Below are 16,854 nucleotides of genomic sequence, written 5' to 3'. Positions count from 1 at the left end.
GGCCCGTATGGTCCAGGCCCGACAGGAAAACTAGCCGGTCCGAGCCCAGAAAAGGAGACCGAATTTTTTTCGGTCCGGTCCGGTCTTTATCCGGGCCGACCGAGCGGACCGCAGGCGGCAAGGCCCATCAAGTGTACAGAACTACAGATCTAGCCATCGAGAGGCCCACCCCGAGCCGAGCGACCCCCTCCCCTCGTTCCATTCCGCCCTGGCTCGATTCCTTCTGCGTTCTGCCCCCTCCAGCGCCTCCTCCTCTGTTCCTCTATCCCTAACCCTAACCCAGGCGACGGCGCCGTTGCCTGCGGCTCTCCCTTCACCGACGGCGCCATCTGGTCCGAGTCCGAGCTGGAGGAGCACGTGTACGTCGGGGAGGCAGCAAGGCCAGCACGCCGTCGGTCCGTCCTTCCCTGGTTCCTCACGGAGCGCCACGAAGAGGAAAAGGTAGCCTCCTGAGATCTCTGTTCTTAAGTTTTTCATACTCCCAAGCCCCAATCCCGATTGGTATCTTCCTCTAATCTACGTCACAGAGTAGATGTTGTAGTTTAGTGAGCTGAACAATCTTGCAGGCAAGTCTTTGATTTGGTGAGGAGATAATGGTGAAGGAGAAGGGGGATTATGTGCTGTTTTATTTGTACATAATGGTCAGGAGATAGTTGTGTTTATTTGCACTAGTAGTAGATGATTTGGTCAGGAGATAATGGTGAAGGAGAAGCTGAATGAGAGGGGGATTTTGTGCTGTTTTTTTGTAGATAATGGCAGGAGATAAATTATGTTTATTTGCACTAGTAGTAGATGATTTGGTCAGGAGATAATGGTGAAGGAGAAGGGGAATGAGAGGGGGATTATGTGCTGTTTTTTATAGATAATGACATGGACTTGGAATTGTCATTGCAAGTTTGTAATCGTGTCGTTCAATGATGATAAGACCTTCTGTTTGTGGATGTGATATTTGTGCTTAACCTGATTTGTGCCATCTTTCCTGTCAATATCAGTTTGTGGATGTCCAAAAAACAAAGGAAATGCTGTCCAAATTTAGTTATTCTTGCTGTCCAAATTTAGTCCAGTGCTTGCTGTCCAAATTAGTTGTTTGTGGCTGTGATATTTCTGCTTTTTCAGTCCAAACTTATCTGAAAACTGTAGTGATCAATGTTTGTGCATGTGATTTTTGTGATATTGTTCCTCTGAAAATCAATTGTTTTGATGTCCAAAATTCAAATAAAATGCTGTCCAAATTTAGTTATGCCACACTAGTCATTGAACAGAAACAGAGCACTCACAGGAGCAGCTTACTATGACTGTATGACATAACTAATTTGGACAGCCTAAACTGTGGCAAAAAAGATCAACATGGCACTCCCAGGATAACCCACGGTCTAAATAGTGGCCAAAAAGCTGAATAGAGCAGCTACAGGGCAGCTACAGTCTAAACAATGACACTACAGGGCAGCTACAATCTACAAACCACACAGCAGCCTAAACAGTGGCCAGCAGAGCACTCCCAGCCATCGGTCCCATACGGTCCATTCGGGCTGACCGAGCTTTTGCTGCTTCGGTCCGGTCCTATAAAACAGGCTCGCTGGCCACATCGGTCCGGTCCGGACCGGACCGGCCGCGGCCGGTCCAAAGGCTGGCTCGGTCAAAGCCCGGACCGGACCGGACCGCGTCCACCCTGAACAGTAACAGCTTAATTTAGAACAAGCCTTGCAAATTGCCAGCAGATAGAGAAGGGAGAAAACATGGATCATCAAGGAACAATCCTAAATCTGGTTATTTTCTGAAACAAAACTACCAGATATACATAGATTCTCAAATCCTTCTATATATTTTTCTGGAAAAGGAGGTTGAAACCCTTTTATACATAGCACATGCATATACTTGTTGAGATCCTGCAGTGATTTCATAGCCAGGGCTGAGAACACAAGTTGCTGCATGTATGTGGTACCAAAGACATCCAAATATATACTAGAAGCAAAGGAGAAACGCATGAACACGATGGATTATACGGAGATGAGCAAAAATGATTAATTCACCTTGGCTAGCGGAGATTCCTGCTGTCCCTGCGTCCCTATGATTCTTAAAGATGTGTGTGCTCGTGCGCCAGAGCCAGAGGCAGAGGCAGAGGCAAAGGCAGAGGCAGAGAGAGAGAGAGAGATACTGCTCTCTTATATTGTGTGTGTGGTTGTGAGAGAGAGAGAGAGAGAGAGAGAGAGAGAGAGAGAGAGAGAGAGAGAGAGAGAGAGAGTATTAATTAGCAAAGATGGAATAACGCATGTTGCACTATATAAGGTCGCATGACATGTGATAGGCTACCCTGTTGTTGACTCATTCATAATGACTTTTCTTGAATGTAAAGACTTGTACATGTGCCAACCACTATTCATTCATGGACCCATTCAAATAGGTTCAATATAGTGCCGTAGGCGTCATGAAATTAAGAAACTATCTTGTTGGTTAGTGTGGGTAACTATTGTATATATGATATTCAGCTGATGAAATTGATGGCCAGATGTTAAAGCCAAATAAGAGGGGGCCTAGTTTACGAACCAGAGATAGTATTAATTAGCAAAGCTGGAATAATGCATGTCGCACTAAGTTACACTGGACATTAGCAAAATGGTCGGGTCATCTAAAATAATGATGCCCGGACATCCTTAGAGCAACTATAGCAGATCCAGCAAAAGTGATCAAACCAATAAATTTGCAGTATAGATTGAAAAAAAATGCACCGAACAGATCCAGTACAACAGCAGATCCCAAAAAAAATTACATGTCCTGCATACTATACCCTACATACCTTATATTTGGAATTTTTGTTTGAGTTGTTTTTGAGGGAACCTGTAAACTGTTGAATGCCGGAGCTGGCGGCCTGGAGACGCCGCCACACGAGCAGGCAGAGGAGCTCGGCAGTGGCTGGCCGAAGCGTCATCGAAGCAGGCGGCAGGGCGGAGCGGCCGGAGAAGCCAGCTCCATGTGTACGGCCGGCCAGCTGCATGCGTGCATTACGGATGGCTCCATGCCTGCATTCTAGCAGGAGTTCGATCGAGTTTGTCCATGCATACGTGTGTTCTGGAGAATATATATGTGATATTTGTACAAGCTTATGCATGTGCTGTTTTTGCTATCAAAAAGTTAAATATATACTCTAAGTGTTATGCTGTACAAAATTGTATTGTTTGCTGTCAATGTTCAATGTTTCTGTTGTATAAAGTTCAAAGGAGGTACTGTCCATTTCCTCTACACTCCATAGAAGAAAGCTTTATCTTTCGTCATTATGACCATTTTTTAACCATAGACTATTAGATGTTGCATTATTAGCAATATAGAGTGTTGTCAATATTTGTTTGGCTGTCAACGTTCACTATGACCATTTTTTAAACCATTTCCTCACAATTTTCTATTTTTTTATGTCAAAGTGGTAAGTGGTATGCTATGCAAAATTCTTTGTTTAGCTGTGTAAAGTTCAAAGGAAGTGTTGTTCAAAATTCAATACAAATGTTGCCCAATTCTTTCTCTCATATATGTTCTATTGTTACAATTTCCGTACAAGAATTCATAGAAGAAAGCTTATTTTTCATTTCCATGACCATTTCTTAGAACAATAGACTGTTGGATGTTTCATTTTTAGCAATATAAACTGTTTGTTTTCCAAAATATCTGTTGCTTTAGCTTCAGATATCTGAGTCCGTACGGCGCCGTGGTTCGCCGTCTGGCTGGATTGGCATAACGGGACAATTGTGTGATTTGCAGCTGCGATGTGGAGTTGGGGGCTGCCGGAGCGGTCGGGCCAGGATACTGAGGTGAGAATGCGTGGCTGTTTCCCTTCCCTTCCCCTAATCTAGCCCGGCGTAATTTGGTGCGCCCTTGTGTGTATGCGTTGCGCACGTGTGCGCTTGATCGATTGCCATGTGATGGATGTAGCGTCCACTTTGAGAATCAGATCACAGAAATTATAGTAGGTGATTTGGGTAATGTAGAATCAGTGCCATGCTCCTTATAGTAGGTGATGAGCATTTTACCTTATCATCGGCAACAGCATGCATGGTAATCTAGTATAGTCAGATCTTATAGCCTCATAAATAATGCACCTTTTCCAGTTTGACGTGTATTTTATTTTGTAGCTGCAAATGTATCGTCGAGCTATAACATCACAAAGAGAACTGGAGCATATGCTGTTTGATCAAGGTGCGAAACCAAAGCCCCTGCCATTATTTCTTCTCGAGAACATCACCAATGGTTTCTCTGATGACAAACAAATTGGCCATGGTGGATTTGCAAGGGTTTACAAGGTATGGTTATGGTAACTCTTGGCTGCCGTTGTCTTCTTGATCACCGTTTATGTGAAAACTTAAGTTGACATTATGTTTCTAGGGAATTCTTGATAATGGCATGGTTGCTGTGAAGAAGCTTTCTGAAACGGTTGACATTGATGATAATAAATTCAGTGAAGAGATTCATTGCCTAATGAAGGCAAAGCACAAAAATATAGTACGCTTCCTGGGTTATTGCTCTGACACACAAGGGGAAATGGTAGACTATGAGGGAAAGCTTGTCTTAGCAGATGTAAGAAAAAGGTTACTCTGCTTTGAATATCTACCTAAAGGGAGTCTTGCTAAGCAAATCACCGGTAGGATCATGTGGCACATATGGTTCGAGCATCCATGTATTTAACGTTAAATGACTATGGACTTGAAGTGTCTCAAATACGTAATGAACCAACTTTCTCCTCTCCCATTTTTTAGATGCATCATCTGGACTTGAATGGAGTAAGCGCTATCACATTATAAATGGAATTTGTGACGGTTTATATTATCTTCACCAAGAGCGTATCGTTCATTTAGATCTTAAGCCTGAAAATATACTGCTAGATGAAAATATGACACCGAAAATTATTGATTTCGGCCTGTCGAGGTGCTTCCATGAAATGCAAAGCCGGGCTATTGCTTCAAAAGTGATTGGAACTATGTAAGCTTTCTATGACTCTTGGAAGCTCTTTTTTTTTGGTTATCCATGAAATAATATAAATCCTTTTCCCATTGATCGATTATATTATATAAATATTCATGCAGGGGATATTTCGCACCAGAATTCTTTGGGGCTAGACATATCACATTCAAGTCAGACATGTATAGTCTTGGTATTATAATCATAGACATACTAACTGGAGAAAAGGGATATCCTGATATTGAGGATGTAAGATAACTTTGCTCCAATATAAAGGCTTGATTTCAAAAATATTGTGTTACATTACTTTTTATTATATCATTATTTTGTTTATACATAGGATGTATTCATTTTTTTAAACATGAACCAGACGTCTTTTCTATTGGTACCAGGGCAACCTTATTTTTTATAGATACGTAAACATGCAAGGAAAAGACTCACCTCAACATGTAAACAAGCATGGGAAAAGGCCCATCTCATTAATTAAATATAATATATCATATGTCTTTTTATTTTAATTTCTCATATTATTAATCCAAATATTAAATTTCAGATAATAAAATATCATGAAAATATATTGCAAACTAATTCTCTCTGCAACATGTGAATAGTGAGCCTTGAATGTCCGGTGTAGGTCGATCTTTCAAATATTTCTTACAGCTTAAGTAACAACAAAATGGATTAGCGCAACACTGACACAGTATTATGTCCATATGTGTGTGCTATTATCATGATTATGTGCATGCAAGCTCATAAATGGGTAACTATGGTTAGTTTCAGGAATGCAAAATATGGTTACTAAAACTTTAGCTTTGAGTTTTGCATATCAACATTATTTTGGAATTTAAAATGTATATTTTATATTGGTTCTCACGTTATCAACCAATTTCCGCAACAATGCGCTGGGTATCTTCGTATAAAAAATGTTCCTCATTTCCCAGTTTCAGTCGTTTGTTTTAGCTAGCTAGGCTTCAGCATGTTCTGTGTAGCTTGTTGTACGACTACAAAAGTTTGTACTGGAGACCTGTTGCCTCCTGGTGGCATTGTGTTTTTCTATGATATTTTGCCCTCTCCTTTTAAGAAAAGAATTACACCTTCTTTGGATTTTGCATGAAGATACGTGGATCTTTCTAGATGTTTTGTAGAAATATATGTTGCTCCTTTTCATAAATCATGACACATGATGGATATTTAACAGGTACTTGACAGGTGGAGATATAGGTTGGAGGAATCACAGGGAGACACACAACTGGTACAAATACGAGTATGCACTGAGATAGCTATAGAGTGTTGTGACTTTAACCCAGCAAAAAGACCAGATATGCAGGATATAATCGATAGGCTTGGTGCAACACCAAATGCGGATGTGTTTGCTACTGAAACTGGGTCAAGTAGTAGTTCATCAGTACCAAAAGTAAGTTCATGCATGGAAGTGTTGATTCAGCAAGCTAGTCAGGTACTGTGTGGAATGGTTGGTGTTTTGGTTGTTGTTCTGAAGTGGTGTTGTGTTGCAATTTTGTTATGTAGTATGTTGCATTTTTTAAGGATTGGATTTTTCTCGAACATTGCATTCTCCAAATTTGGAGGATTGAACTTTTCTATGGTTGGGGATGTTACAGCCTTACAGGTGTATTTTTCACACATTACGGTACGGTGACTTTTCCTCTGCTTGTTTGCAGTTTTTTCAAGGAGAAGTTTAATCAAAAATCATTTTACACTTGGGTTTTAAATATTAATAGTCCTATGCGTTTTGTCGTATGGTCTGTAATGCCATAGATATGCTTGATTGATCATGCCTGTTGCAGAGTCAAAGTAGTACATTTTTTAATGTTCTAATGTTTCCAGAGAACAAATGAGCTTTTGTTGAAATATTTCTCAAGGCAGCTGGGCAACTGTTTTGTTTGAAACAACAATGCGGTCAGCTATCATATTCATGTCCATTTGTATAGTTTCGTCAGAAACACTTTGTACCTTTGGTCGAAATCCTTACACGGGCATGCTAATATGGGAAGTTTAGAACTAGCGGGGTAGCAAAATTACCTAGAAACATTCTCAACAGTGGGGAAAAAAAATCTTAGCACATCCACTATAAGAGTGTTTTGCATTTTGTGCTTGCATTTGTTAATCTACCGTGGATCTTGCTTGTTCTAGTTTGCAAAGCCATCATTATTGTCATATGTGACATTTGATTTTACTGGTGCCATTAGATGATTTTGCCCTGCTTATACGTACTTACTGGTTATGTGACGATATGACGATTGATGAAATACATACTCCCTCTGTAAAGAAATATAAGAGTGTTTTGACTTCTGAGGCCAGAAGGTGGTTTACATTGCTTTTGTTATCTTTTAAAGGGAAGGGTGAGCATGAAGCTGCGCATCTCGCTGGCAGAGATCAAGGCTGGCACCGACAACTTCCATGAGCGCAACCTCATCGGCGTCGGTGGGTTCGGGAAAGTGTACAAGGGCACGCTGGGTGACGGCATGCCCGTGGCGGTGAAGCGCGCCACGATTGGCTCGCATCAGGGGCGCAGCGAGTTCAAGGCGGAGATCGTGGTGCTATCCTGCATCCGGCACCAGCATGTGGTGTCGCTCATCGGGTACTGCAACGAGCAGGCGGAGATGATACTCGTTTATGAGTACATGGAGAAAGGGACGCTGCGGAGACACCTGTACGGCTCTGGCGAGCCGGCACTATCGTGGAAGCAGCGGCTGGAGATCTGCATCGGGGCGGCGAGGGGCTTGCACTACCTGCACACAGGCAACTCGCACAACATCATCCACCGTGACGTCAAGTCGTCCAACATCCTCCTAGGAGACATGGACGGCGGCGTGATAGCCAAGGTAGCCGACTTCGGACTGTCGTGCTTCGGGCCGTCGCTTGGGGAGACACACGTGAGCACGGCGGTGAAGGGCAGCTTCGGGTACCTGGACCCAGAGTACTTCAGGAGGCAGCAGCTGACAGACCGGTCCGACGTCTACTCCTTGGGTGTGTTGCTCTTCGAGGTGCTCTACGCGCGGCCTGCGATCGACCCGAGCCTGGCCCGTGACCAGAGCAACATCGCCGAGTGGGCGGTGAGGATGCACGGGGAGGGGAAGCTCGACAAGATCATCGACCCGAGGATCTCCGGCGAGATAAATGAGAACTCGCTCCGCAAGTTCGCCGAGACCGCGGAGAAGTGTCTGGCTGACAACGGGGCAGACCGGCCGTCCATGGGCGAGGTGTTGTGGTACCTCGAGTACTGCCTGCAGCTGCAGGAGACGCACGTTGCCACTCGCTCCCCATCGATGACGAGCCGAGACGACAAGCCGAGCCTGCTGATGGACTAGACGGGTTGTGCATGACCGAGATCTCTGGCAGCAAGGTGTTCTCCCAGCTGAACGCCCGCGGCGAGGGACGATGATCCAGTTCGTGTCGTGCACCAGTAGATGCTCCATTGGCGTTCTCTGAATCATCTGAACCCCATAGGGATGGATGTTGCAAGCTTGCGCGGACAACCATCTTTAACATGTCCATTATTATGACTGAAAAATCTTGTTAGAATAGAAAGAATTTACATTCTTTTGTACCACAGATTTAGGGTTCAATAACAGGCACAGCTTTATATGATCGAAAACACTTACAAAATCAAGGAGTGGATAGTCCCTCACATGTATGATCAAAAATGTGGCGAGCTCTCCATGAGTAAAGTTAACACTATAACACTTTCTTTAACTTGAAGGACCGTATGCAGGATTTCAGCTTTTAAAAAGTTTGAAGGTATCATCTAGGCAAAAGTGATGCTCTTTGTAAGTGCATCAAGTGCCTTCTTAGTGGTTTTGGAGTATTGAAGACAACTATGTTGAGGAACTAATGAGTTTGTGAGTATACACAGTAGACAGATTCCCCGAATATTTGTTTTAACACATGAAGAACGACCCCTAAAAATAGATTTCTTCAAGTGAAGAATTTGGTGACGAAATTGGTACAGCCTTTGAAAAAATTGATGTGAAGACTTTGAAGCTTGAAGACTTCTGTTTTCATAGTTCCTTTTCTTCTTATTTGAGTCATAGAAAAAATCCATACTTTTAAAGGGGTTATAGGTGAAACATATTCACATTTTCAAAGTGATGCTCAAACTTACTCAAACCTATACATACACAAGACGCTTCAAGTGAAGCCTTTGAAAATCTCCAGAACAGCTGACGCATTTGCTAGCGGCAGTGAAGAAGTTCATCTGGTAGCGAACTAATTTGATCAGGCTAAGGAGTTAGGAGTTCGCTAGTGTGATTTGGCTACCATGAGAAAATTAAATGCCCCGACGAATTTGAGAGTTCAAATTCCGACCATTGCTGCACCGCGGGCCAGCTGTCGAGTGGATCCTTATCCTGGCAGTGGTCGAATCAGATAAATACCCCCCCCCACACACACAACCACTTGTTGGTTGGCTGCTCCGAGAGAACTTGGCACTTGTCATTTAAGAGGAACCCATCTTCCGATGTCTTTGAGAGAACCCTAAGTGAGGAAAAACCCTGAGCAAAGTGATTGAGCATCACTGAAGGGATTAATCTGTGTGATCTGATGTTTGTTACGTTTGAAGACTGTCATTCTTCCAGATGGTTAGTCGTCAAGTTCTGAGTACACCAAGAGTCATTGTGGTGTACTGATGAACAAGTCTGTGAAGGTTTTGGAAGTCTACCTTGAAGACTTACCACGAGTAATTAGGTGAGGACTAAGTGACCTTAGCTCAAGAGGAATATGGTGAGGACTGTGTGTTCTCTGAGTTGCGACTCAGCCGCCTCAACCAGATGTATAGTTGATACAGCAACTGGAACTGGTCTACCAAATTGCATTGTCTTCACCAAGCCAACCTGGTTTCAAATTCCCCACCCTCTCTTACATTATTCTGTTGCTGAAGAATCTGTAATCTATCTTCTGATGAATTTGAACTGAAGAATTTCATCATGCTACTTTTCATTTTCTCGGTTCATGTTCTTTATGCGTGTATGCTTATCTGATTGCAAGTTCTTCAATATTGTGTATCTTGATTGCATGTACTCTGATTCTGTGATTACTTAGTTTCCCTCGTATTTCTATTTCTTCTCTCTGATCTTCGTCAAATTCTTCAGAGTTTGACGAATTTTTAAAAATCTCCTATTCACCATCCCTCTGGGAGTAAACCTGCGTTTTCACTCTTGACATCTATTATTGTGTACACTTTTATCTTCACGGAAATAATTTGCTACCATAGTAGTAGCTATGCACGGCCCCATTTTTATCTCTAATTAATTTGGTAAATTATTTTGGACTATGAAAAATGACTCTATAACGAAAATATCATGATTTTTGGACCCGACGGGCAAGCAAATAGGTAATTATGTCAAAAAGGCAAGCAAAAAGACTGAGAGAAGTGAGAAAAGGCACTTGTGTCAAAAAGGTAATAAAAAGTATAGAAAGAAGTGAAAAAAGGTCATTTCTATACAACAAAAATGCACTTGTGCCAATGCCATAAGAAACCCGACACCTCATATATCGAAAAAGGCACTTATGCCAAAGGGTGTCTAGCTGTCACCATGCATAGGAAATCGCCTCATTTTATCATTGTATACATCATTTTACGACTTCACTTCTACTTCAAATTCATCTGCTCTACCATGCATATTTTCTTATACAATGAGCTCTAGATAGACAAACGAATACAAACGTGATGGCATGTGTGCTGAGCATCACCGTAGCTCGGAATGTTACACTGTCATCGGTGCATCCGTGTCCTCGCCACACTTACAAAGTTACACAGCTCCCAATTCCGGGCTCGGCCGGCCTGACTAGCTTGTCGACACACTTGCAAAGCAAAGTGCGAAATCATAAGCGCGCGCTGCTCCATCTCATAATATAAGGACGTTTCAAAAAGTGAATTGGCCTAATAAACTTATTGGTGTGGTATTCCGGTGAGCCCATCGTTGCAGTACTACTGGTTTATGTCAGATAAGATAAGGGTAGTTAAATAAAAGTTTTTTTAGACAAGGATGGTTTAAGAAAAAAGGTGGTCTCGATATGTAGGCTCATAGTACTTCTCTTCTTGGAGAATATCATATGGATGGGTTAGCCGTGGCCAGGCTCCAAAATATCTCTTAGCACGTCAGTAGGGCTGATGCCGGCTTCTATTCTTCTTTTCTACGCGTGATACAAGCGAACTGGAGATCCAGGACTTCTTCGTCTCTGCGACATCTTCCGAGCGCCAGCAACATAGACGGACGTCTTCACCTCCTGTCCACCCAAAGATGCCCTTGTTTTGGCCAAGGCTCTCAAGACTGCTTCCACCTGGGCATATGGTCCTGATAACTCCTGTGTGGCCTCCTTCCAGGACAGCCTCCGCCAAACCGATCGCTCCCGCAGGATCGTATTTTACAGGGAAGTTACCTAGTGTACCCTCACTTGTGCCGCCGATCGCCCATAACCAGTCATCAGGCAAAGAGTAGTGGCAGTCGACGAAATAGTCCAACTGCCAATAGAATAGATGTAAGAATTTGAGGCAGTTTTTATAATCTCATTTCAGCAACAATGCACACATGGAAAAAGAGTCCAAAAGGCAACTCGTCAGGATGTAGGGGCAAAATGGTAATTGCAAGCACTCCTTTTGATGATAAAGAAAAGTCAAAGAGCAAACCAAACCCAAAGAGATATCAAGATTGATTGTGATACTGAAAAAAAAAACCCTATTACACAATACCAAACCATGATCAGCATATACTGAACTCAACAAAAAGATGGAAATAGAATGTACTTTCTCAGTTCCAAAAAAGATGACTTAACTTTGTACTAACTGTACAGTTAGTACAAAGTTGAGTCATCTATTTTGGAATGGAGGGAGTACAAGACACGTTAAGCAGTCTTGCGTACTCACATGGTCAAGGTTCCACTTATAGCTAGCCAGGGAACGAGCATTCTCTATATTCAATTCTCTAGTCCCATCATTTCAGTCCCAAGTGCTGCGATAATTAAATAGCAAACAGTGTGATGTTAAACTTGTGTACTACCTCCGTCCGAAAATACTTTTCATCAAAATGTATAAAAAGAGATGTATCTAGAACTAATATATGTCTAGATACATCCTCTTTTGTTCATTTTGAAGACAAGTATTTCCGCACGGAGGGAGTACTTGTTAATTACTCCCTCTGTCCCACAATATAAGAGCGTTTTTGACACTAGTGTAGTGTCAAAAATGTTCTTATATTATGGGACGGAGGGAGTACAACTCTAGAACAAGTAGGGGATGCATAATGTTGGGGGTGAAAACAGAGAAGAATCGGTCAAAAATATTCTCAAAACAGAGGTGAAAGGGGTAGGAGTTTCTTTGCCAATTGAATAATTTAACAGAATCTTTTACTAAGTACTCCCTCCATTCCTTTATATAAGGTCTATTTTTTTTCATAAAATTCCACAATGTAAGGTGCATTTCTTTCTAATTCTCATAGTTCCCTTTGTATCCCTCCAGAAAGAGGAAAGTATCTCTCTCCTGATTTCCTGTATTTCTCCTTGTATCAAAAGAAGGAAACTATCTCTCTCTTGATTGCATGTATCTCATACTTTCCCGGACTCACTGATTTACTTTCACTAATTAACAAATTTGCCAAGGGTAATTTTGTCCTAACACCTCTATAATTATGTGCCTTGGTCGCCGTGCCAAAAATAATACACCTTACAAAAAGGAACGGAGGGAGTACATGTGGAAAGAAATTACCTTAGTGTTTCAATATGAGTCAAACACCAAAGCTTCTGATATGTGTTTCCATAGAAACCCACCTTGGAAACAGAAGTCTCCGCATTCATAACCTATTGAATAGCAAATATCTGAGGGCCATCACCAAAAACTTGATATATATAATGCAATAAATTTAGGGAGAACCGTCATAATCTTGTAAGCAAACCTGATAAATACTACTAGTACTCAAGTGACTACATATCGTGCCCTTCAACTATTATACATGAATCCCCAAGTATTTAAAAAGCACAACATAGGGGAAAAAGACATACAGATAGCAAATGATCGTCCTCATTGATATCACCATCAATGTCGAAGATGCATATTAAACCATCAATTGCCACATAAATGAGTTTACTCTCGTGATTTGGTGCAAATCGAACCTCTCCAAAAAAGAGCGATAAATCAGCACAACAATGACTGATAACCACCCAATCGAGAAACTATAGTGGATAAATATCATGTGGCTGATATCAAGTCAATGGCTCAATGCAAAAGTATGAACACTGAAGACAGCAATGTCACCAAAGATTAACAAAATAAAGGTACGTGACAGCACTCAAGTCAAAAAAAAAAGTATGTAACAGCACTAATTGCCACAAAAATTGCTGTAAAGGGATATCCACGTACATGGGCTATGCAAGTTAGGCTTGTCTTATTGTAAAACATGTAAAACTCTGTAGAACAACGCATACCTGAGTTACATAGTCCATGTGGGATTCCTCTAAGCAGGCTACCTGTTTTGAACTTCTCCAGTCCCACAACAGAACCTACAATCAAGCAACTTGAGTAAGACTCAACCTGAATAACCTCATGGAACCTTGCTTTTTTGCTCTATCAGATGTGCAGTACATATTTATGAACTAAAAACACAAATTCTGATTGAAAAGACATTGCTATGGGAAAACATGAACTACATTGGCAATTACCATACAAGGAAATCAGATGTGTAGGATAATTCGTAGGCAGCTTGCAGCTCTACAACAGCTGAGGGTAGCAACTCGCTTGAGCATACGTCCTTTGCTTCACCCGAAAGTCTAGCATATACCACCTATAGAGCTAACAAATGTGTGGGTGATAGTTTTCAAGACACAATCCAATATAGCATGCAATCAATTTTTGGATAACTCTCATGCTAGCGTCTAAATCACATCCGAATATTCGGTGGATATCTGGGTTCTGTCTCTGAATGCTATCCCAAGGGGTATTGCCTTGCATTGAATTATTATTTTCAATTATTTTACAACATGTTTATTATAATTCTTGAAACTAAAAGAAAGAGAAATCGAACATAAACAACTCAACAAAACACGAATTCTTCAACATACAATTTATGTATACAATGTTTGACATTCAAACATGACCGCCCATACATCACAAAGATTAGAAGCATACATTGACCATCACAGATACCACGGTTGTACACCAACCGTTGCAGGTGCAGAGTGAATATGGATAAACTAAAGCCGGTATAGATATGACTGTATATATAAAAGAACAGTACTCCTTTACCTTGGAACCAGAACCAGCAGCAAGTAGGTTACCACTTGTTCCACTAAAAGAGAAGCTAAACATTTCGTGCCAGGGGCCAGCATTTATCAAAGATATCTGGCAGACATTTAGAGAAGAGTGAATGGTTGACTATACACAAATGCAAGTACATTTTAATCAACCCTAGTAATCTACAAATAGCTGAAGCACTAGTTACCTATACAGTACAGTGAATGTAAATAGCAGACCAAAACTTTACCATTGAATCAAGTATAAAAAAATATCATGAATAGAGATAGAACATAATGAAGAGATTATTGTGCCCAGTAGTAGTAAGAGGACACGGTGAAACAAAACACAGAATTGGGGATATTTCTATGTTAACCCGGAAAGAATTTGTATTTGGCTAAGATTAGCATATAAATGCAAATGGATTTCATACCAAAGTTACTACCCCATTTGCGTAATACAGGTTGTACTTTGCATCAAGATAGTTCATTTTCATGGAAAGACAAATTAATAGTGGTTAAACCAAATTAGATATAATACCTCACATTCAATTTTTTATGAATGAAGTATGAACCAACCTTCGATCCAAACCAAGCATCACAAGAATTAGCACTTAATGAAAGTACAAAATATTTACCATACAGAGACTGAGAAACATACTGATGACTCGGAATTTATATAATATTAAAAGAAAGTAACCATTTATATGTGAATCTGGTATTAATGTTCAGCCAGCATCAATTTTCAACAATCAAGGCATAGTAGGGAAACAAAAACCTGCAGTATTGGTATTAGTATTGAGAACTTAGAATTCAAGAATAAATGCCTTATGAGTAAATGGCTCTACAGGTTAGAGATAAAGCCAGAGGGCATGTGGCACAGATTTTGCGCAATAAATATTTGCTGTTGAAAACACTCGCCCAGGTTACCATGAGACCAACTGACTCGCCATTCTGGAAAGAGCTTATGAGAATGAAGGATTTGTTCTTTCGTAGGGTCAAATTCTTGGTTGGCAACGGGATGTCAACAAGATTTTGGGAGGATATATGGTTAGGAGAGGCACCCTTGGCCGTCCAATATCAACCCTTTATAACATTGTGCAACGTAAGGAGGAGTACGTAGGAACAATTTTCCAAGTGATTCCCTTGAATATCCAGTTCAGACGTGCGATAGTTGGTGAGCAATGGACAACTTGGATGCACTTGCACTGGTAGAAAACAGGGCTTTGGTCACAGCTCCCTGTACACATTAGTCCCGGTTGCATCATGAACTAGGACTAATGTGAGCATTAGTCAATGTTCGAGCGGTTAAGGCGCCGGGAAGGCATTAGTCCCGATTCAAATAGGACCTTTAGTCCCGGTTTGAGAGATGAACCGGGACTAAAGGGTGATGTGACCTTTAGTTCCGGTTCGTGTCTCAAACCGAGACTAAAGGTTAGACCTTTAGTCTCGTTTGAGACACGAACAACCTTTAGTCTCGTTTTGAGACACGAACCGGAATTAAAGGGTGTGATGCCCTTTTGTCCCGGTTCGTGGCTCAAATCGGGACTAAACGTCCCATTTTCAAACTCTACCCCCCCTCGTTCCCCGTGGATCGCCTTTTCAGTGTTGTAAAAAGCAAAATAAAATGAAACTTCAAAAATTAAAATCCTTCGAGATGTAGTTACGTTACTACATCTATTAGTTAGGAAAATTTAAAAACTTAAATTTGGACATGTTTTGCAAAAAAGTGTTATGAAAAAGTAAAACGGCCATGTATTTTGCATACGATGTTGAAAAAACGCATAATATATCAAAAAAATTTAGCACAAAAATCCGTATCCGATTCAGACTACCGTAGGCCTGTTTGCAAATATTTAATATCCTCAAATTTTAAAAGAAAAAAAAGATATGCTCAAATTTCAGTTTTTTGACTTTTCATTAAATCTGGTCAAGCTATGGTCAAACTATGGCCAAACTACTTATTCAATAAATATTAGTGTTAATAAATAATAATTTTTATTTTTTTGACTTTTGGTTAAACTATGGTCAAACTATGGTCAAATCTGGTCAAACTACTTATTCAAGAACTATTAGTGTTACTAAATAATTATTGTTTTTTATAATAATAGTTTCAAACTCAAACGGTGCTTAATGCTCAAGTTCAACTCCTAAGGGTTAATAGGATTGACAGCTTAGTATTGTCATGAAAACAACAAGTGCAGACTTGGAAACTAGGGGGAATAGAACTCGAAAGTTATGCGTGCTCAGCCTGGAGTAGTGAGAGGATAGGTGACCGACTGCGAAGTTAGACGATTTGGAATGAAGAGGGGTGATTAGAAATTAGAGATTAAACTGAACAGTGATGATGGCTGATTAGAGATTAAATACAAATAATTAAGAAATTTGAAAATTGAAAAAAAATCAATTTTTTTTCAAAAAAAAAATCAAAGAAATTCCTTTAGTCCCGGTTGGTGTTACCAACCGGGAATAAAGGTCGAGCTCCAGATAGCGGCCACATGGAGGGCCTTTAGTCCCGGTTCGTAACACAACCGGGACTAAAGGGGGGCCTTTAGTACCGACCCTTTAGTCCCGGTTCCGGAACCGGGACTAATGGGCCTTATGAACCGGGAGAAATGGTCATTTTTCTACTAGTGATGGTTCAGAGATTGACAGATGTTCAACTCTCCGACC

The 16,854-nt window shown here is 41.0% G+C and overlaps 2 pseudogenes; one reads left to right on the top strand and one right to left on the bottom strand.

The window, feature by feature from the left end:
• Nucleotides 1-267: 267 nt before the first annotated feature.
• Nucleotides 268-8,588, top strand: LOC123088478 (receptor-like protein kinase HERK 1; annotated as a pseudogene).
• A 2,471-nt stretch (nt 8,589-11,059) lies between these two features.
• On the bottom strand, nt 11,060-14,672 carry LOC123084485 (WD repeat-containing protein GTS1-like; annotated as a pseudogene).
• Between the last annotated feature and the right edge of the window lie 2,182 nt (nt 14,673-16,854).

This window comes from Triticum aestivum, chromosome 4A (assembly GCF_018294505.1).
Source record: "Triticum aestivum cultivar Chinese Spring chromosome 4A, IWGSC CS RefSeq v2.1, whole genome shotgun sequence".
Classification (NCBI taxonomy): Eukaryota; Viridiplantae; Streptophyta; class Magnoliopsida; order Poales; family Poaceae; genus Triticum; species Triticum aestivum.
Note: the sequence above shows the minus strand (reverse complement) of the source record. Positions and strands in the feature narration are given on the sequence as shown.